At 44.9% G+C, this 23,353-nt stretch overlaps 1 protein-coding gene across 4 annotated transcripts in view; it reads left to right on the forward strand.

Annotated features, from left to right (window-relative positions):
- The window catches only part of adgrl1a (adhesion G protein-coupled receptor L1a), a 135,883-nt gene that overhangs the window by 49,214 nt on the left and 63,316 nt on the right, over positions 1–23,353 (forward strand). The window contains exon 2 of one of the 4 annotated variants that reach the window (XM_069524394.1): positions 8,353–8,496. The exons of the other annotated variants lie outside the window; for them this stretch is intronic. The gene's annotated coding sequence lies outside the window, so the exon portion shown is untranslated. The remainder of the gene's footprint in view (positions 1–8,352; positions 8,497–23,353) is intronic. 4 annotated transcript variants of the gene reach the window in all.

The raw sequence follows: 23,353 nt of genomic DNA on the forward strand, positions 1-23,353 counted from the left end.
TTAATCAGTGTGCTGTGGAACTATGCAGAATTTGACATCTCCGTGAACTCAAATGAATTGAGTGCAAAATATTGATCTGGTTTTCCACAGTATTTATTCAGCTATTTGTCTAGGGGCTGATTAATTCAGTGTGTACGAAATAATGTAGGTATGTGTTTATGAGGCCGTGTTTGTGTGTGTGTGTCTCGCTCTCTGTATATTTGTGTAACTGGTAATTGCATCTATTATAGACTGAAGGTTTCACCCTTTTATTGGACTAGCAGCATTTACAGTTTATATATTTTTCCTAACTGCCCAAGCAAAAGCACACTGCAACTGTACATTACGAAACGACACATTAGATGCAGGATCAGCACATGTGTGGACATTATTAGTGGACAGAATGAATGCACATGTGAACATGCATGCTGCACACACACTGCACACATAAGCACATTATGTGCATGTATTAGCACCATGCTGGGATGTGTGCAGTGTGTAACAGCAGGAATCACAGACTATAGTAGGACTGGAGCTGTGTTCTGCATCGGTATGATGATTGAGCAGTATCTGTCATAGAGGGCCAGAGGAAGAAGAGTAGTTATCTAATTAGAGATCACTCAGGATGGATATGGATGCTTTCTGACAGCTGTCTCATCTGATTCTGCTGCCTGTGGAAGAGCAATTGTTTGGAGATGTTTGTTTAGGCTCATTATAGATAAAAGCAGAGGCTTCACACTTCTCTTTCCTCCTATTCAATGTGTAATAGAGGACCACCGATATTGATATTACACAGAGGAGAATCTCTGCTGTCATTCAGTTGCCCCCGTTCACAGAACTTGTTCTGTTCACAAGACATAGTGTTGTCTGAGCTGTAATCCTACAAGGAGATTGGAGTACACAAGGGTAAAAACAATTGAGTGGATTGACGAGATCATCAGCAAAGACAATGATGAGTTTCTTAGGCTTGGCATGTAACTCTACAGCAGCATCCTAATACTCCTGAAAGCTATTGTAGATTCAGAGAGTATCTCCAGTGAGAGCAGTGGTAGCACAGTGCTGGAGGGTAACCTCACTTATTTAATGAAATACAGCAGAAATTAAACCTCCTATTCCATGTGTTTATTTAATCATGGAACATGGGCCGTGGCTCAGGTCATAATTACCATATGAGTTCAAAGAAATGCAAAGGGCAGTGATCTGTATTCTACTGACATTTCTGCCCTGCATTATAATACACTGTATATACTGTAGTGTATAAGATGAATAACTGGAGACAGGGATGATCTTTGGGCAACTTCCATTTTGTAGGAAATATAATAAAAACAAATGTTTTATGTCATCTTACCTCTGCCAAGGACGTCATATTTGAATTTATTTTGTCTGTCTGTCTGTCTTAAATTAGCAGGATTACAGAAAAAGTACTGGACAGATTACCATGAAACTTGGTATAAGGATGAGATATGGGTCAGGAAAGAACCCATCAAATTTTAGTGCAGATCCAAATAAATACGTGGATCCAGAAATTGCAACTTTATGGACGATAGTGCAAACAAGCACACAGCAAATAAATAAATTGAGCAAAACACTACATGAAAGATCTTTTATATTATAAAAACAAATAAGATGAAACTATTGATCCGCACACTGGGGAAATTCAGTTGTTACAGCAGCAGGCAGGTAAGAATGAGGTAGAAAAGAGAATAAAAAATATAAAAAAAAAAGGCAACAGAATAAAAAAATTAGTACAACTGAGTACAACTTACACTGTAGTTGTCCGTCGACAAATGTAATAAAGTAGAGTGCAGTGGCACAGGGTGATTGCACGACTAAGTAGAAAAACTGGGGTCGTACTGAAACTGTGGCAGGCCATAATACAATATGGAGAACCTCTATAGTCTAGATAATTAATAGGAAGCACTGCTTTGACATGACAAGATAGGACATTAGCTTTGACCCTATCAGTATTGTTGTTGGTTCTTTGGATGAGCTGTGTAACATTGTGTTGTGTTATACAGGTGTGGATGTCTGAAATCTCTTTATGTTCAGAGACTCACATGGAAACACTAACCTTCAGCATTACAGAACAACTGCACTTTACACTAATGTAATTATGACCAGATTAAGCCAGTACTCAAATTATTGCAGCTGTCATGTAATCATGCTAAATAGATTATCGTAGATGAATTATAGGGAGAATTGAAGAAAGGGTTAACCCAATTGTCTGCCCCCGAAATCAATTTTTTGCCGTAGTCTGGCATGTACCTCCATACTGATTTCGTTTTGTGATTCTCTGCAAAGCTGTGTTTCTGCACAAGCGGCAGCAAGACAAAAACAAAGCGATAAAACACGTTTTTTTTTAGGGTATCCGCAGAGTGGCTTTCATGTTACTACAAACTTGGCAAGTGACAGAGTCTGTGTTACGGGGCTCTGCAAATTCATCATCACAACAAAACATAGACACAAAGTCCCTGCGTTTCTCCTTGTAGCGCTAAAAAGACGCTTTGCTTGGCTACTCGGCATCAAAGATATCTCGTAAACACTGGCTACCGGGCAAATCGACTTCCTGCAAACCGTAATCATACAATCGCCTTGAGGGTGGTGCGGTATTTATTCACATTAAAGAGATTTTAGCGAGTCCTCATGCAAACTGTTTCACAAAGATCTACAACTTTCAGGTGCAAGGCTGCATATTTAACTTCACCGTTCCATAATCCTGCTTGTTTTTCCTCTGAATGATTCTGCATTGACCTTTTTCTCTACTGCTGCTGTCACCCTCTAAACAATTTGCCATGCCCTCACACACTCTATTTGTCGACTAGTATCAATGATTATGGTGCTTCAGCCCACATACGAATGTGTTTGCTCAACTACCATCTGCAGTTTAGAGACGTGTGCTCACTGGTTCTGCTAATACAGTATGTACCTGTTTACACTCGCATGCCCCTGCACCCTGCACTTACATGTATCTGTGGAGTCCTTTGCGAGTGTACTAACGTTTGCCCTACACTCACCTTCTCCCCCCACCCAACCTCACTCACCTCATGATGCTAGCAGATATAGATGGAAATACAAACGACCCCTGATGAACCCAGATATTGAGCTGTTTTAAAGCTGGAGGCTTTAGACAATATCCCTTCCTTGCTCTAACATGCTGGAGAAGGAGGGGCTGGGGTTTCTCACTACATCGGGGTTTTATGGGATTTATGACCCCCGTCCCCGACAGCTATCTCTCCCTCCACTGGCACGTCTCCCACTGGCTAGAATTAGCAGGCGAGGAAAACAAACAAATTACAAGGAAACAAACACAACAGCTAATAAGCATGAAGTGAAATAAAGAGAACGTTTTCAGCAGCATGCGGGCGGAGTGAGCGAGAGGGAAGGAAGGGCAGGGTATAATCTTCTCTCTCTCCCCTGTCTTCTGTTTTTGCATTTCCCTCTAATTTCCTCCTGTCCCGCTGTCCCCTCCACCCCCTGTGACTCGCCAGTGGGCCTCTCCGAGTAGATCATTTCTGAGCATGGGCAGTGCGAGACAGATGGGCGGATGATGGATCTGACGTGATAGACAGCAGGGTGATGGATGGCTGGCTGGCTGATAGGGGATTAATGCAGTGCTGAGGCCGCTGCAGCACAGCGGATGGCTTAGTGATAGAAAGATAACACTGACGAGCAGATAAACAAGAGAGCGCTAATCCACGCCCCCTTGATGGACAGAAAATCAAAGCGAGGTAAAAGCGCCACAGTTGGAGAGGTGGACCTTTATATTGCCATCCCAAGGTTTACAGCTTTGATAGGAAGCGGGTATAGGTTGGCACGAGGTGAAATGAGGTAGGGGGCTGTGGAGAGTTAAGGAGGAGCATTTTGTTGTAGGACTTGTGTTGGCATGGGTCAGTGATAGCACAAGTCTCTCAAGCTGGACTTGGTGTTGGATATATTACACAAGGGCGGGAGTTTTGGTGATAAGGTGTGGTGGGTGAGACCTGGTGATATGCTATTTTGAGTAATGGCAAACAGTCTGACTGCAGAGGAGAGATTTGGCGAATTGGAAAATTGGCCGTAGTGGGATGTGATGGGACGATTGAACAGCAGAGTGTGGGCTGTCTGGGGAGTGAAGATAGGAGTGTGTGTCTATTGGTATTTTTAATGCACTACCCTCAGCGCAGCAGCCTCACCTTCCTTGTAATGTACGAAAATAAAGGTTCTCGGCCTGTATGCTATTCCGCCAACTGGCGAGTTAAAAAGGCCCGTTGTAATGAGAGGAAGAGGAAAAAAAAAAGAGCAAATGGAGTGGATGATCCCAGGGAGAGCTCCTCTGAAAATAGGGAGCAAGTTGGCTATCCCTGCGTTATTATTGAGCGCTAAGCTTTGTCTCTGTTCACAGTTTCAGGGGACCCCAGGGGTGCTGGCATTGATCAGAATGCACTCTGGTGTCACCTATTTAAACACAGAGAGCCACTAGCCAACAGAGACAAGCCTTTATTTATCAAGCCTCTGATTTTGGCTGCACGGATGACAACCTGATTAGCACTTAAAGGAGCTCTTAAATCTTTTATTGGAATGGGATGCAATCTATGCAGAGAGGGAGATGGCATTCTTCGCCTGAGAGAGTCATGGACTATACTGTGTCATCCAGGGGGTTAATGATGGGGAGGGACAGACTAGATGCGAAGTGTTTAACGGAGACAGTGAGGGTGGAAGTGAAAGAGGGAGACAGTGTGTGATAAGTAGAAGTTGCAAGTTGGAGAGGTCATGTGACTGAGGAGCGGTGGCAGAGATGGAGGACCAGATGAGAGCACTAGTGGCCGGGGGACAATGAGCGAATGTGGAATAAGTGGGTGAGAATATTGTGGACAAGTGAAGACCTGAGCAAATGAACAAATTGCTAAATAAACAAATGGGCGACGACCGTGTGTTTGCACAGACTGTAGGGACGCTGGTGCACGTTGTGTGTGTGGAGGCAAATGAATGAGTGAGGCATGATGGAAAAGCCTAAGTGAGTGAGTAATGGGGGTTAGTGATGGGTGTGTTGACAGAAAGTGTCAGCTTTAACCACACTGACCCACGAATACAGCCTGCATGCACAAGTGGCTGAATCTGAGTGCCAGCTTAGACGTGAAGTGACTGTAAAATTGAATGTGAATTTCCTGTTGGATGTGAAATGAATGCAAATAGGAAAAGTATGATGGTGTTTGCGCATCTATCTCTATGTGTCAGTCTCCTGGCGTTTTTGCATCATTTGAGATGAGACCAGGAGATCAGCATCTGTCTCAGTCTCTTTTTGGTAAATAAATGTAGCTACGTTTCATCTTCTGTGAGTTTTATTTTTCAGGGAGGGTCTTCTCTCCTTCCCTTTCGGCATCGCCAACATTGAAGTTTGTGTTTTTTAGATCAGATTAAACAGTTTTAAATAAAAATCACAATTTTCTTTGCAGGCTGTAACTGGGAATAATTTTGTTTCATGTAATAGATGATTATATTTGCTCTCAAAGAGAGTGGAACCCTAATCGATGCCTGTGCTCGATTAGTGAGGAGCTGATACCAAAGAGCAGCAAGGTAATTACCTTTGCCAAGGAGGTTATGTTTTCGTCTGCATTCGCTGGTTTTTCTGTCTGGATTACACAAAAACTACTGGGCAGACATATCACAAAAACTTGGTGGAAGGATTTTTGCTTTGTTTCCCTAGGGATTCCAATGGCCGATTCACTCCCCACACCAAGACGTGTGTGCAAGTGTGTATCTCTCTGTATGTTTATGACACTGTCCAACACTGGACGTCCGGGACAAGACCATTGTCCTTCCCTGCAGCCTCTGCTCCACTCGGATCTTTATCCTTCTCACCTCATCCCTGTCAGTGACGGCCGCATCAAAACAATACTGCCACTGAAATGTCAAGAGAATTACCATGGTGTAAATACACAACCATTGTTTACTTCCCCCCCGTCTCCTCTCCCTTTTTCTGCTCACCTGTCTCTCTCACCCTCTTGTCTGACATGACTCTGTCTCCTGCCCTCTCCACCACCCATGGCTGCAGCATGCTTGTCTGACCCTGTCATAGTCTCCTTCAGGGCCTGTCTCTTGGTGATCAAACTCCATTATTTATGCTGTATCGTGTTGCACCATCAATTCCCGCAACGGAACAATTGAGACAGATTCCCTTGACTGTCACAAAAGCAGTGAGACTCGGCAGAGGATGGAAATGGGATTAGCCTTAAGTGGAATTTAATTTTCACCGTTGCTGTCTCCGAAGCCTGTCTACCACCCAGACACCATGACGCGCTTTGGTAGTGCTTTCATCATTGTGCGTTTTGTGAGAGAGCGAGAGATTATAGCTTTGCTGCACAATGGCGACTCGAGCATTTGTAATGTTATGCACATGTGCAACTGTTACTTGTATTTTAAAGCACTGCTATTCAATTGTGCTGCAGTTTTCTCTGGTTTATTAAAGCGTTATATTGACCACTTAAAGTTTAAACTCTCAAGGCTAGTTTATGCTCAACGGTCGATATTTATACGGAAACGGACGGAGCCTTCTATCCGTACTCTGCGTTCATTTCATCCAAATTTGTGTACGTCTTCTTAAAGCTTATGGATACTAATGAAACTGACAAAACAGAGCAGTACCACCAGATGTCATGGGGAGGCAGTGTAGCCAATAGTTAAAGAGACGGTCAGAGGACACGAGAAAGAAAGAAAGACGTTTTTGAGGTGACGCTTCGGGAGTTAGTCAGAAACTAAAATTGATCTGATGTTAATAAGCCGAGACATGGGACAAAAAGGTGCTTTGGCCTCTTTCATTATATTATGACAACGTCGTCCAAGGTTGCCATGTTTGTAATTGTTTGCTCTTGAGTCTGCACTGCCCTATAGTGGATGTTATGCTTAGCAACCATGCCAACTGAACTGGACACAAGGAAGTATGTGGGCAGTGAATGTGACATCATTACATCTACTTTGGTATGTAAAGGCAGCACAAATGAGCCACAAGAAATGTGTCCATTAGTAATTTTATTTTGTGATGATCGACAGAACGTTTGCTTTTATTTCTGTGTCAAATTTATTAAAAATACAACATGAATTAATTAATAACAACATCAGCTTGGAATTGTTTGATCTGAAATGTATAAATGAGTAAATAGATGATGAAGAAATGTTGAAATGTGAATCAATGTATATGTATCGGGATCCAAAGACCCGCTCCAGATTAACACTTAGTAGAGCGCTCAAAAATTTCAGTTCCTTAAATTTAACAGATTTTTTTTTTCCTTCAAGATCCATGAATTATTTTCTGGGAAATATGTTGAAAACCACCCTATCTTGCTTTCGCAATGAAAGTGATTTTTTTTTTTTTTTTTTTATGGCTTCCCTGATCCATACCACATCCTCCTACCAAGTTTTGTCGCAATCCATTAAGTTGTTTTTGTGTGATCTTGCTCACAAATAAACAAAGCAACGAACAAGGGGACAGGTGGTTAAAACATAACCTCCTTGGTGGAGGTAATGGATGTGGTTTGTTGGCATCGGCTGCAGCGACTCCCTGAAACTCTCCTCACCTATGCACAGTAGATGTGTCAAAGTATGAATGATGTTTTGGGACCCTGAGAATTGATGGTGTGTGTGAGTGTCTACTGAGTGGTGACCGTTGTTTCTGAGGAATACACACTCTTTGGGGTTTTCCTGACGTCCCTGCTCTTTTCTTCCTCGCATTCACCGCAAACGTGATCAATACTTGAATTGATGTTTAAGGAAAGGGGCAATACATGTTGCAGAGGCTGCTGACACGCCCCACCCTGACAGCTTAGCCTCCAAGCCAGCTGGAGTGAGTGAAGTCACGACCGGAGTGAAAAGAAAGAAGGAGCAACGGAGCATGTGGAGGAGAGGAAATAAGTGTTCATTTATACTGAACACATTATGGGGGTAAATTAGAATACATTCAGTCTTTTTTTTATGCAGAATTAATTTGACTAATTATTACTTGAGAGGTAATTATGTCTTGCTGCATGGGTGATCTAGTCTCTTGTCAAGGAAGGCAGCAGTGTGTTGAATGGCACGTATGAGTGTTGCAGTGAATGTAATGTGAGGTATAAAGAGCAGCAACCACTGAAAGGCTAGACAGGCCACAGGTGTAGGTGTCGGCTCAGGGGAAGGTGTGTGTGTGAGTTGCAAGTGACGGGGCAGAAGACTCGAGAGACGGAGGTGATTTGTGAGTATTGTATTCCTGTAATTTGCTCAGATCAGATCAACCAGAGCCTATAATGCAATGCTGAGCCAAATACCACATTGCTCTTTCTTCATCTTTCACTTCTCGTTCTCTTGCTCAGTCTCTCTTTGCCCCCCCCCACCACCCTCTCTTTGCCTTTTTTCTTTTCACTGCAGTGGGAGCCAGCTTTGCTGCAGAGGGAAAGATGGAGTAAAGATGGAGCGAGAGAAAGACAGACTAGAAAGAGTCAGGAAGATGGATGGCGAGAAATGGAGATAGGACCGAGAAAGAGACTCGGAGAACAGAGGAGGAGATGCAAGGTGGATGGGACTGAGCAATAAACGATTACTGCTCTGCTTGTGCGTGCTCCTGGTAGAGCCTGATACCAAATCAAACAGTGCTCTTTCTCTCTATTGACACACAGACGCAGACACACACACAGGCCACAAGCATTTGAGTTTGTTTTTGGCCAGTGCTGGGTGGTGCTTGGCAGAAGAAATTAAGCCTAACAACCGTGGCATCTGTCTCAGCAGCAGGAGAGTCCCGCCTCCCCACCCACACATGACCTGCCCTGCTTTCATTCACTGAGCCGCCTGCTGCCAGCCTCAGGATGGGCCGCTGCCTTTGCCACTGCCCGCCAACCCCCTCCTTACCGGGCCTCGCTGCAATGCCAACCACTCTGTGCCCGCGCCCATGTTTCCCCCCTCGAGCAACAACCAGGAGTCTAGCGATATGGGTGCTTCAAATATTCATAGCAGCTACACTGCAACGTGGAGCTCTCGGGTCCCCTCCATTTTGAGAGGCAATTGTCATCCCATAGCTGCTGTTAGCCTGAACACTGTCTCTGTGATGCTCTGAGTCAAACTGCTCCGTGGTCTGTTAGTATTAACAGATTGTACTATTAGAATTAAGCAGTACTTCAGTCTTCAGTGTGGCCTCCCAAATGATTGTGCATGGAGCTAAATATATACACTCATCTCTTCTCTTTGCTGACATTCCTCCATGCACTTCCAACCCTCCCCCTCACCCAGGGCTGAACACAACCACCAGCCTGCCGAAGGGGTTGTGCAGTTTTACACTATATATACTGAATCCCAATCAGGACTGCATGTTAAAGGGTAAACTACTGCATTTGCAAATGAGAATGGCACTCATTACAGTGCATACCTCTGCCATTGCCCAGCAGTCCACTTATAGAATCACATTTTATTCACTAGATCCAGGTTTTTATATGGATCTGCACCAAATTTCACACACTCGAACTATGTCCAATTTTTTTTTTCATCAAGATCCATGAATTATTCTTTTAAAAAATCAATGAAAGTTTTGAAAACCACCTTGTATCTGTTCCGAGGTTCTTCCCTGATCTGTACCTCATCCCTCCACTAAGACACATAATAATAATAATCCTTCCTCATTTTTGCGTAATCCTACAAACAAAGAGACAAAATAATCCCAATGAATATATAACGTCCTTGGCAGCAGTAAAAAAACCACCATTGCTAGATACTGCCACATGTAATGGGCCAGTGCATAATACATACAGGGACTAGTAAGCACAGAAATGTAACTGGACTTCACTACACACAAACATTCAGGCCCACAGACTGACGTGAGAGGTGGATTCTGGGGAGAGAAGTTCCACTGTGTGTCTCTCAGGAAGCCACAGGCTGGATAAACATTCATGTGGAGCAGCAGCAGATGCCTCCGTCTCCCTCTAATGCCCACTCCTCCTTCCCTCTCCACTCACATCCTACCACCTACTCACACCCTACATCTCACACCACTCACTCCTATCTGCCTCCTCCAATGAAGACTACCCCCTGCTTGCTGTACCCTTCCTTTTCAATCTCTTTTTCATTCAACCACCTCCCCTTCCTTAACTCACTCCCTATGTTTTCTCTCCATCTCCGTCCCTCTCCCTCTTCTGTTCCTCTTCTCTTCTCCTCATGCGGGCCACCTGCTAGCCCTGGGCCCTGCTGCTTATCCTCCATATTCACTCGTTGTATCTCAAGATTATTTCTCTGGGGGGCATCCAGTGTGTTCCCTCCACCATACCGTGTTATCTAGCTCATCAAGTGTGTTGGAGTGGATCAGGGGGTTGAGGCTCGATGATGTGGCTGGTGGCAAACAGGTGGCCCATAAGGACGGGAACTAACCATGATAACGCATGGGAGGATGTTAGCGTTTCTATAGCGATCTTTCCTGAACTGGCACGGTGTCTAAACAACAAGCCATTAATTGTTAAGGAGTGCCATCAATATCATGAAGTTGTGAAGCTACACAGCGAGCCCACTAAGTGCTAGTGAGCTACAAGATGGATGAGATGGCTGCTGGAACTAATGTGGCAGCTGAGTCTCGAGGCATGAGCCTGAATAATATCTGGCTTTGCCGTTAAGATCTGGAGGTTGTTTCTATGTTTTTGTTTTAACTGCATTAGGGCGCCCACAAATTGGCATCGATCATCGCTGGTTGGCTGGCTTTTAATGGCCAGGCCACTGTTTAATGTTCCTGTCAGCGAGTGGTTATCATGTAACCTGTTTCTCCTGTCCCCTGTCCTCGTACCTGCTAAATGGCAAGTCATCTTCCTGAGAGAGGGGGAGAGAGAGTGAGTGTGAAAAAGAGTGCGGTGCAGCAAAGAGCCCTTATTAAAGCTGTCCTCCAAGGCTGCCCTCTGACTGATTCCCCCTGTAAATCTCCCCTTTAATTGGAGAGGGCACAAGAAGAGAGGTGCCACCTCAATCACAAATGTATTCTGTGTCTCAAAGGTTGGACAGGAGACAGAGGGGGGGGGCACACTGCCTGAGAGGTCCTCAGAATGCGTGGGCGGGGACCAAACAAAAGTCAGAGATATAAAAACAATGAGCGAGATGACATATTTACATTCGCCTGAGAGGTGGGAGGCAGGAGGTGAGAAGATGAAAAGGTGGCACAGTAATGGAGAGAGACGGGTAGAGAGGGGCGCCAAGGGTGAAGCAAGGAGAGGAGGAGAAGGACAATGGGCGAGGAAGAGAAAGTAATGGAGGGAGACAAATAGAAATGGCTGGCAGTAAAAGAAAAGGAACGTGTGTGTGTGTGTGTGTGTGTGTGTGTGTGTGTGTGTGTGTGTGTGAAAGAAAGTGAGGTAGAAGAGAGAGACAGGCTGATTTCCTGAGTGTCCTCTCTTAATGGGGTTGCCATGACAACAGTGTATAAGAGTGTCAGGCTCCAGCAGAGAGTGCGGTGTGTGGCTGTGTGTGATTATGTATGTATGTGCGTGAATTTATGTGCACATGCTCTGCCTTTAGACTTTATTTCCTCTAACTGTTTGTTTTGTTGCACATAATTGTATGAATGACGGAGGGAGATGGAAACGAGCAGCATCTCCGGCTGTGTTGTTGCTCCTCCCTGTGGGTGTGCAGTGACTGTGATGTCCTGGCCGTGTCCCCTGTGCCACTGGCAGCCATGTTGAATGAGGTTAGGTGATGTCGTGCTGGTCAGGTGACGTTCGGAAGGCCCAGCTGTCACGGAGCAGAGGCAGTCCCACAGGAGCGCCAATCTGTCATCATTATATTAATGACACGCATAGCACTGCTAGCAATGTCATCTCTTGTGTGTGCCAAAGCTAACAAGCAGCTCCTTAATTGTAAAATTAATTGAAAAACATTTTGATTAGACCACCCTCCCCACCCCGGGCCTCCTCCATCTTCATCAGCTCCCCTTTCAATCCACCCCGCTATCTTTCAATACCCCTGCTCATGTCCTTTTTCCTCCCGGGCCCAGCAGCTCTTACAGTCACGCACTCTCCTCGATGTCTTGTCTCTGTCTCCTCCTGCATTTGCATCTCTGACCTTTATCTTCTTTTTCATCTGTGTTGTTTCTCCTTCAACCCTTTAACTACTCGCCAACACGTTCCCAATCCCACTATTTTCTCCTCCCCTCAACATACTCATTTTCTACTCTCTGTCTCTCTCCTCTTTCGTTAGGCAAATTACAACTCTTTTATGTGCTGGATCTCCCTCCTCATCCTGCACTCCCTCCCCTCCCCTTTGTCTTTACCCATCAGGCTCCCCTCTGCGCTGCTGTCTCTCTTGTCTTTTCTCCTCATGTCTCCATTACTGTCTGTTATCCGGCCTCGGTGTATCTGTGTGCCTGTGTTTGTATGCTGTGGTGGAGTTAGAAGGGCGAAGGAGTTATTAAAGTGGCCGTCTGTGCCCGGCTTTACTTTTTTACAATGTCCTCACTCCCCCGTAGCTCCTTGTAGCCTCAGAGGCTGGTCAGTCTCTTGTCTGTGACTCTCATTCACACATTCTTTCTCCTTCCATTCTCAAAGCTCCAGAACCAGAGGGAGTGGGTGATAAGGCTAGTGTACATTTCCACTGGTCTTTTATTCTCAAGGCTCCTCTCTCATCTTGGCTCTCCTTCTGCCACTCTCACTCTCCATTTCTTCCCTGTGTGGACCGAGATCCAGTTTATCATTCTGCTACAGACTCCATGGCAAGATTCCTGGCCTTTATGTAATTGTGCTTGTGCGTTCACACATGCGTGTGTGCTTCTTGCACAAGTCATGATATTAATTAATTAAATGACACATTAGGTATTGTAGCTCCCTCTGTGTGCCTGATAGCATACTGTATGTGTGAGTGCAAAACACAAGGTGTGAGAGTGAGAGTAGGCCGGGATAATGGGAGCACCAAGGCTCATTAATGTCACCCGTTGCAATAATGATACAGACAAAGAGGAGACATTGATCATCAACGGACAGTCAATAATGGGCCGTATCGATCGGAACAACAGTTTGTCACCATGCAGATCGGCGTCCCTGCAGGACACCAGGCTCCCGGGGGGAGGGTGTTACTGCCTCACTGCAGGCGTCTATGTTCATTTATTTAAGAGGAAACAGGCACAAACAAATGCCATTCTGATGAATGTCTGTTTTGTGCATAATTAGGTAAACATAGCTCTTGGTCAATAGGAGAATAGATTCATGAATTAAATCTTCCTCTGTGAATAATAATCTCTAAATGTGGGTATTGAGCAGCACAAGCGCACCAGAAGATTTTCATGTGAGCCGTAATAGCTAATGTGAGAGAAAGGAAACGGAGGATATTTACCAACACTGTACTAAATCAGTCCTTGCTTGAGAGCCCTGAGACTGCCCTCTTTTTCTGGCTCCCTGTCCACAGTCCAATCCCGTTTCGACCCAGACAGTCTCAGAGAAAAGCTGGTAACGAAGAAAAGACAGCAAAGTGACTGCAACACCAGGTGGAGTGTTGCCATAGAAACACAACGTCACAGCTCCTAAGCGCAGATAACACATTTGATACCATTCCATTCATTGTGATTCCCAAATCTGAGGACGAAGCAAGAACAGGTGTGATCAACAGCTTTCTTGAATATTAGAGGGGAGGTGTGAGGTGGTGTTTGGCACCAGGAGGAACGGTTTCGCTCTAAATTTAGAGGGGAGCTCGTTCTGCTGCAATGATGAACCTGGGGAAAGAGCATGAGAGAGAAAACCTTGCCACAGTCCCAAGCTTGCTGTGAATGCAAAGCATAATAGGTGGTGTCGATCTGGCACAGTTGCAAGACACACAGTAGTAGTTAGTTTCCGATCTGTTACTTCTTGCTTATAGCTATTTCAAATCAAACACTATATGTTAATTACAAGTGTTGATGGAGTGCGGCCATAATTACTGTCTCATTCCTCTATTCACACCCTCCCCTTTCCCCCTTTCTTATTTTTCAGTCAAGCGAAAAGAGGAGATGCCAATGTTGGACAAGATGTTGAATGTGCTCCTCTTCACGTGTGTGTGTGTGTCTTTGTCAGGCCGGCCCTGAGGCAGATCACCAAACAGCTGTGTGTTAGTGCCAGTGAGTGGACATTTGGTCCACTTGACCCATAACGCTGGCACGCAGGTTGGGTAACGGCATCCAAGTCCTCTCCTCAAATCCTCGGTCCATCCGTCCATTCGCCGCTCATTGTTCCCGGGGCAGCAGGCGATCCCAGCTAAATACTGATCTGCTTGAATGGGCACAGGTGCAGCAGGAGGTCTGTCCCACTGCCAAATGTAGTGCTTCTGTTTCCTTTGGGCTCATAACAGGGTTGTGCTGCTCTCGCTCGCTTCTGGAGGGTTTGAAAAAGCTGCAGATGCAAGTGTTTGATCAGTCTGCCGACAACAGGGAGCAGAGGAGAGAGTGAGACTAAAGCGCCTAAAGAAAACAGAGAGAGATATTGAAACATCAGAGAGGGAAAAAAATAAATCCGATGAGAATTTTGCAGGAGTGGAAAAAGTGATAATGGTAATTTTACTGTTTCAAAAGTGTTGTGCATCTCTGGGGACTCAGCAGAAATAGAGTGGAGGTCTCGTGTTAGGGATGGACACTGCTGTATGCCTACAGCTGTCCTCTGGGAACTGTGTTTGGTGCGGATGTGTGTGCCAGGGGTATCTTTAGAGAGGCTCGCTGCAGGGATCCCTTTGGGAGTGCAGGAAGGGGAGGGGATAGCAGAGTGCTCTGGTTTCATGTCTCAATCAGGAAAGCTTCAGGAGTGCCTCTCGAGGCTCAAGTAGAAGCTAACGTCCATTTGTAGTGTATTTAAAAAAGAATATCTGCACTTAAAGGCTACTTACTGCTTCATGTACAACCAAACGGAGACGGTGAACGTGAGCAGATGCATACAGTATGTATAAGCGTTGGTGCGTTCATAGACTGACACATAACACGGCAAACTTCTCTCTCTCTCTCTCTCTCTCTTTGAATACCCTTGCCTTCTCATTCACTTTATGTCTCCCAGGACAGTGCTCAGAAATGTTGAAATGGGGCCTAACCCACCAAGCAAAGAGGGAGAGTCGTTTAAGCTAAGTTAAACAAGGGCACTTAGATTTTAAAGGGCCATAATCTTCAAAAAGGGCTGCTTTAAAATCAATTGACAAGACATATAAAAGATAAAGACAGATTGAGAGGAGGAAGGTGGAGTTGTCGGCAGTTAAGTGACTTATTTTTATGAATGAACATTTTAATTGAATGTCATTGACATTTGTTCTGTGCGCGTGCGTCTTGGCTCACGTGCGTTTGTCCACATCTTGGAATGGGGGGGCTGTGTGCATGCATGAATGTGTGTGTGTGTTTGCTGGGCAGCGCAGGTGGGCTGGATCAGTATCCAGAGCAGCACTGAGCCAGTGATTCAGTCTGCACAGTTTGGGCCAGAATCCAATCAGGACAGCCATCTGGTGACCAATCAGGTCCCCGAGCTGTGATGTCACAGCCACGGAGCACTGGGTTTCATGGGAGCCGGGAGGGGTAAATGCCATGAATCACATTGGACCTCTGTGCTGTCAAAGCTGGGCAGTGGGGCCACGGAGCAGGCTAGCAGGCCACAGCTATGTGAGCATCAGCGCTTTGAATGATGAGGTGTGAGGGGGCAAACTGTGCAGCTGACCGGGATGCTGGGTCACCGACACCAGGCTGTTGTGATTTGTGTGGGCAGAGTTATGTTTGTTCCTCTTCACCAGGAAGCTGGCACTGTTAGCCCATATATAAACACCTTCTCTATTCATAGTATGCAGCCACATTTCCCACAGGGGTCACTGTGGATAAATAAGTAAGAAAGCTATTCATGGTAGAGCAGTTTAATAGGCATATCAGTAGATAGTAGATGCAGAGAGAGTTGGCACTTCTCTCTTTGTTTCACTTTGCAGATGATGACATGAGGAAACTGTCTCAATTCAGGGGCCAGGTCCTTTCGGAGGAACAAGACTTTGCCGATGCAGCAGCGTCCTTCATCGGGTGCATAGACCGCATCGGCCAAACCAAAACAGGACACGGTCTGGTCTCCTTATTGAATCCCCAGCTTGTCCCACCCTCACAGCCGTCGCCTAGCAACAGAGCTACGGATGAAAAGTTATTCTGTTGATTAAAAACGTTTAAACATGTTTTTTTTAAGGATGTTTACCGTTAGCTGTTCGATTGAGTACTTACATTTAAAAATCAATTCTTCTGGCGTTTTCCCCTCGCATTTTACTTTTTTGAAAAACAGTTTGTGACAGAAGCGCAATGATTCATGGGATATGTAGGACTGGGAAGGATCCACCTGGTGGAGCCCCCATTGCTCTGGGGTGGAAGGACACATTTGTCATCCATATTTGGACGAGCTTCTGTACTGGGACAGTCTAGTTGTCCTTATGTGATGCAATCAGTCTTCAAATGCAGCTACCGTAGGATGCTTACCCCAAATTGATGCACTGCTGTCCTGTTTGCCGGTGTGATTGAAAGTTCTGATAAGAATAATATTTCAAGACCTCTCCTCTTTGTGAATGCCTGCCATGTGAATCATTTTAAACTGTCTAGAAAAGCTCAAGCATAATCTGCAGCATCCTGACCTGGACCTAAAGTGAAAATGTTCCCAGCTTTCACAGCACGGGAAAGGGGTGGTTGAAAACGACTGCGTGACAGAGAGAAGGAAGTCGCAGGAGCACAGCTATCAACACCAAAAGGCCCTCTGCAGGGCAAATAGGGACAGGTTGGTGAGAGAGAGTCTCGGTAAAAGTTGACCTTAAAAAGCTTCACAGCACCAGATATTGCTGTAACACTCAGGCCTGTGAATATTTCATCAGCCCTTAAGCGAGTTGAAGAATATAGGCAGCAGACGATGGAGGTACAGCTATAGCAGTAATACAGTGCTATACTGTGAAGTTTCATATTTTGTCTCTGGCTATATAGAAAAAGGGGTTTGCATTTACATGGTAGCAGAGTCCAAAATAGCCTGCAGTATTAATGTAAATCCCTCAGTCGGGATGTACAGTAGCATGGATAGAGGAGGGGGGTGGACTGCTGTGATTACTAAAACCAGTTAAATCCACCCTTCTTCCCTCTGGTACTTATCTGATCAGTGGAGAAACCAGATAGCCCCTCAGCATGGGATTTAATAACAAACACAGGCTATAAGCCATGTTCAATAGGCATGACAGGGATAAACATCAGTGGGAACATGCAACGTATTGCCAGTCTTGCCAGCATACAAGGACAGCAGGGGTAAGAGGAGTGCAGCGTCTTTACATCACGTACATACGTAAGAAAACAGTGGAGAGCCCTCGAGCTGGACCTCACACACACCATGCAACAAAGAGGGAGAATACAAAATTAGCAGGAGATAGAAAGAAGAGGAGCGAGAGGTGGAGGCAATCATGCAGAGAGAGACAAATCTGAGGGTCTAGCGTGGAGGTGCAGGAGGTGGGAGGTGTGTGTATACTCTGTGTGAGTGAGTGTGCATGTGCGTGCGTGTGCCTTCTCTGCCACACTGGTGACTTCAGGTGTTACCTTTTTAGACAGAGAGATAATTTGACATGTTAACACTCGCTGGAGCTTGTGCTTCTATGAATTCTCAGTTTCTCTCTCTCATTTGCTATGTCTCCTCTCTGTCATAAATACAAACACACACACACTCAAATTCGATTATCTCCCTTAGTCTGTGTGTTATGAATGACACACTTAAACTCTGGAATAATTTGGCCATGCAGCAGTGGATCACAATTAACGCCAGTGCCAGCATCTGTAGAAATAATTGTCACAGCTCAATTTTAAAGTGCTGATGACCCGTTTTTCCTACTTTTAATAAGAAATGCGTATTTTAGTTTTTGGACATGGGGATTATTCTTTTGTTCAGCGAGTTGGTTGCAAATACGATATTTCATTAAAATACCTAGAGTCAGTTGTTAATTACCGTATCCTAAGGAAGGAACGCTGAAAAAGGTAAAACGGAATGACAGATGCAAAATTAATCACATTCACAGCTGGAATAATCGGATAGGAATTAAGCATTGTAAATAATGGTTGTATTTTATTCCCTTGAAAAGACATAGACAACATCTATGTTTTAGGCAGTCAACAAACAGAGCATGGTTTACTGAAGCAGGAGGAGGACATTGTAGAAATTCTGACAAATGTCTTGGCTCAAGGAAAGAGAGATACCGAGAAAGACATGTTCACTGGAGTGTTTCACTTGGAAAAATGAAAAGTGACAGAAAGCTGACAGAGGGATGACAACCTTGTTTGTCCTTTACTGGATGATCAACATGTGTTACGCGGATATGGGTCCCCAAGGTGGACACGGGGCGGCTGATACAGAGTTTTCCACGCTCCGCTGGTATCCCTCTACCTTTGAATTAGCATCCTAACTCCGCTTACTCAGCTAGCGGCACAAGCGGTGGAGCTGTGTGTGAATGGCAGCGATAATGAAACTGCACATCGTCGACATCATTAAAGATAATCTTGTCTCATTTTGTGCTGGGACACGCACAACAGGAGGAGCTACTTTTTCCAGTGCAGGGCACACTCTAAGTGGATCTCACCATTCACCACACCACTGGTGCTTGGTTGGAGGGATAAAGAAGTTCTATAGGTTGCTCTGCAGGAAACAGATCCCAGGTCAAGGCAAAGGCTTGTCTGAAGGCGTCTCCAGCATGTGTCTAATTGAGCGCTGTGTAGTTAATTGTTGTGCGTGGGTGGGGAGAAATCAATCTGTTTTCTCACGGCCGTGACTTCAAGGCCCTGGGGTGAGAGATTGGAGCCGGCAGACACACACATGCACGCACATGCACATGCACAGCTCTGCCAAGAAGAACCCCAAAACCATGCCTCGCAAGCACAAACTTGCACATGCAGACCCACAACCTTCCTCTATTGGCACACATGCCTCAGAGGAAGAGGATGTGCATGAGGGGTTATTGAGTCAGGGTAAAGTCAGATCCATCTATCGATCGGCTGCTAGCTGAGAGAGAGGAGTCAGGAACGTGAGACCTGCACAGGTCAGAGGGCCAAGAGACTGAGGGGATGACAGATGGTAAAAGAGAGACAGAGCAAAGAGGAGAGAGAGAAACCCACACAGCTTACAACTAGCATCCCCCCCCACAATCCCATCCTCTCTGAATGCAGAGCCAGCGTTCTGCTTTGATGTGGATATTCACAGAAGCTCTGCTCGGCTTCATGAACATTAGAACGAGATTTCTTCAATTTGTAACTTGGGTCAGTGCCATATGTCAGATTAATGGGAGAGAAAGAGACTACGAGCAAGTACTGACGGCAGCTAATTGTTATCCTTATCTTTTTATCTGTATCCATTGCTATAGATAATTCTATACTTAATGTATAGTATAATATATTGAATCTACAGTGAGCCACCACGTCAATTAACATATAAATGCATTCTACAAATAATGTATTAATTTGCATATTCAGCTAATCAGCTCATTTGCATGTGTTTAAGGGTGGTCTTTAAGGGTGTTTCTATTTATTACTGGGTGCTGCTGTCAGTGAATGCCTATTTGCATTTTAAATCTATAACTGTGTGGAAAATATAGTGTTTAGTTCAATGCAACCGGCTTCCCCCACAGAGAGGAAAAAAGGCTGCACTGGTTTAGGGGGAATTTGCTGCAAGAGTGTCACCTAAATTATTTACTTTTCCTTTCAATGGGATCAGAGCCCCAACTCACTTCTGATCTCATTTGAACCAGCAGCGCTGCTGTCCCATTGGCCGACAGCGGCTGGTGGAATGTCTGAAAGCCCCTCCTTGATTGGTTGAGAGTTATTTATTTTCACCAAGTCAAAAACTCCTCCATTATTTATGGGAGTGAAGCAAACTAGGATCTGATGAAGAGATGTGAAAATAGGATGGGAACTGCGGAGGGATGGTGGGAGCATGTGAATACGAAACGGTGGTGGTGGGAGGGTTGTGGCGTAGATGGTGAGGTTGAGGAGAGATATGCAGAGGGGGGAGGGGTGATAAGGTGGAGTACAAACAGTACTATCCTTCACTTGGATAGCAGAAGCAGGCGCCATGAGTCTGTTGATTCATCTCCCTTTATGCGTTTGGTTCCTTTTCTCTGCCGAAACCTTTTTAGCCGAACAAAGGCAGACGCAGGGAGTGATTCAGAGTGACCAGATGCCCGAGACTCCCGGAACGGAGAGTAGGAGAAAGGTCACATGAAACAGGAGGCTCCGTTGAGACCGAGAACCAGAACGTAATGTGTCGACGAACCGATGTACCCAGGCCTCCAGGGGCAGGAAGAGATAGAGGGGAAAAAATGCGTATTCAAAGAAAAATAAAGGGTTGGTAGAAGTCCTTGTGCACATGTCTCAAAGCGCAGTCATTACACCAGTGCACACTGTAACATGGTTCTCGTCAATGTCAGTTTGGATCGGCTCCAGCCCCCCGCATGACCCTCAAAGGATAAGCGGTATAGAAAATGGATGGATGGTCAGACTGTAACAACACAAAAAGTGCTTGTGCAGCGAATGCATTGGAGTGTTCACATGTTTGTGTTCTGGTGTGTGTATGTGCATTTGTAGTTTCAGTCTACAAACGGTGGTGTGGGGAGAGGCGGTCGGCACACACCCTGCGGATCCTCTCCATGCACTGATGGGTGTTCACCTGGTGTGGATCCTGGCAAAGTGTTTCCAGTTCTGTGCTGCTGGTAATTAACAGAGGCAGACAGTGGAAAGCAGCACCTGTTCCAGTCTGACTGACTGAGGCCCTGAGCTCTGGGCTGTGTCTCCCACTGCTCCTCTCTGATAATCAGACCACCACCACCCCCCCCTCTTTGGGACCTCAGCATGACTGTACTCACTTGTGTGTTTGTGTGATGATGTGTGTTGTTCAAAACAGGGGAAAAAGGAGGCAGATTAAGAGGAGGTGGTGACAAAGCCGAGGAGATGCTACAGTGAAGTCAATAATTGCACTGGTAATGGTAGCTTCACACTTAGCCTGAGGCTGTCTGTGTGGTTCTGAGCATTATTTCCCACAAATGTACCCGAGCTGAATATTTACCTGTCCTCCGTAATAAACATTTACACAGGCGGCTGTGTGATGATTTTGCTACTGTTGTGCTGGAGACTTGATCTTACAGCATGAACATGTCAGCAACCTATTTTCACCACCTCTGTTTATTTATACAAACACCAGCTTTTTTTTCCACTGCCCCTAGTCATTTGTTTCAAATTACAGGTACAAATTGATAAATGGTGTTTTCATTTTTTTAGATCTAGCTGAACCAAATGGCTGCATGTTTGTGTTCACGTCTTGTAGGGATGTTCATAATGAGCTGTTAAACCATTTTGAGCAAACAGTTGAAAGATATTTTAACTGTGAGTTATGTTCACTGAGGCTGGGATATTGGTACCACAGTAAACAGACTCTGCACAAGACCAACCCCATAACATGTGGACATGTTGCTGTTTCTGAATAATAACCAAGCTGTCCACCATGCAGAGGAATAATGAAGGCCTGGCCTCTTTATGAGGGGTGATTATTGTGATTGTCCTTATGAACATGCAGGCAGCACTCTCATGTGACAAGGGAAGGCAAGTGTTATGCTGTGTTCTGGTAAAACCTTGGATGGCCAACCAAGGATGCAGGATTTCTCCTGGCTCTGCCAATGGCCAGTGTTACCTTGATAGACAGGTCACTGTGTTTATGGGATACAAAATTATTAAAAATAATAATGTTTGGATCATTGTGAAATTGTGGTAGGACAAATTAGTCTATGGCAGGCTGCCGCAGTTTTATACAAATGTTGTAATGTTTTTTATCTGTCACAGAATTTCACTGGTTAATCGTAAAAGAGCGTCTGCTATTGGAGAGAAAAAACTGTATGTGGGGCAGCATTAGTGGGCCTTCATATACTGTGGAGGCAGCGCATATGTGAGTGAGACACAGGAAGACAAAGAGAGGGAGCGGTAGAGCAAGTGAGTGACAGCCATGTTTTAGAATTGGGGCATGTCAGCCCGGCCTGCTGTGTCAGACTCTCCTGATGCCCACTGCCCATCCTAAAGCTGGATAACCTTGGCAGGCAGATTGGGGTCACTACTATCAAATTAGATACATCACCTACACACACGTACACACACACTTACACACAAAGTTGCACTACACAAATCTTGGAGATGTTCATTTGAGAAAAGAAGACCACATGAACAGGTAGGCAATATATTGATAATTATCTTCATACATTTATTATTATTTCATTAAAGTTTAAAGACTGATGAACATTTTACAACACTACTCTGCAGATACATAACAGAACCAGGGTCAAGGAAACTCTTCTTGAAGTTGGAGTTTGGTTGAAGCAGTGAAATTGCTAAATTGAGCTCGCTACTGCCCATCCGTCCTGATGAGAGAATGCACTGTGTGGATAAAAGTCCACATACACTTATCTGAAGATTAATTTATGTGCACTCACATTGAAAGCTAGAAGCAAGAAGTGCTCTGAATGCAAACTGCTTTATGCATGTGTGATCCATTAATATGTTAGCCAGCGTGAAGCTCTGGTATTAGTGGTTGTGTTCATAAACAGTGCTCCTGTGTCGGAAATCTAAACCTGGAAACCAGAGAATTGATCCAATATTGACACCGTCCTAAGAATATCACAGATTTAGTCGCTTTTAATGGTAAAAACCATCAGCTGACTATGGCTTGTAAGTTCTCGCTGCCTTTGAACGCATCACAGCACCACACAGCACAGCACAGCACAGCAACTGGATACGCCTCATATCCAAAGTATAGCCTGGCGCAGTTTTTGTTTTCCGTCACAAACATAATGAAGCCATGAGGTAAAACTATTTCTTAACACATTATATAATTACATATGTCTCAGTTCTGTCTGTGGTCAATTGGATCCTAGTTTCACTGAATCCAAACTGGCGTGGATCTCAAAAGTGGCAAATTGAAGATGTGATGGAATAATTAGCTGACTGTGCCACTGACACAAAAGATGGATACTTCCATTGTAAGGGTCTCGGCAATGAGATGAAAAGAATGTCAAACTATTTTTAAATGTCACTGTCTCTTTTTGTTCTGAAACCCTGCTCTACTTTGTGTCACAGATCCAAACTAGGTCAACATCACATGTGGCGCCCCGATGGGCTCTTCAGTGTGGTGAACATGTGGGAGTGTGTGCATTTGGGCGAACATGTGTGCAAATGCTTCAAGCCACGGTCATGTGTATCTCACCATATGCACTGACACCAACACTCATCGAAAGAGGCAGTTTGTGAATCCCAAAGGTAGCTAAACAATTCTCAGCTAAACAATTTCCCCCACACGTAATTATTGTCTATCGTGCCCAATTAGGAGTGAGCGTGCATTATCTACCAATTATTTAAGTCTGTTGCGGGCTCATTATTAAACAGAGCTGTGAATATGCGGGA

The sequence above is a fragment of the Paralichthys olivaceus genome, chromosome 5, assembly GCF_024713975.1.
Source record: "Paralichthys olivaceus isolate ysfri-2021 chromosome 5, ASM2471397v2, whole genome shotgun sequence".
Classification (NCBI taxonomy): Eukaryota; Metazoa; Chordata; class Actinopteri; order Pleuronectiformes; family Paralichthyidae; genus Paralichthys; species Paralichthys olivaceus.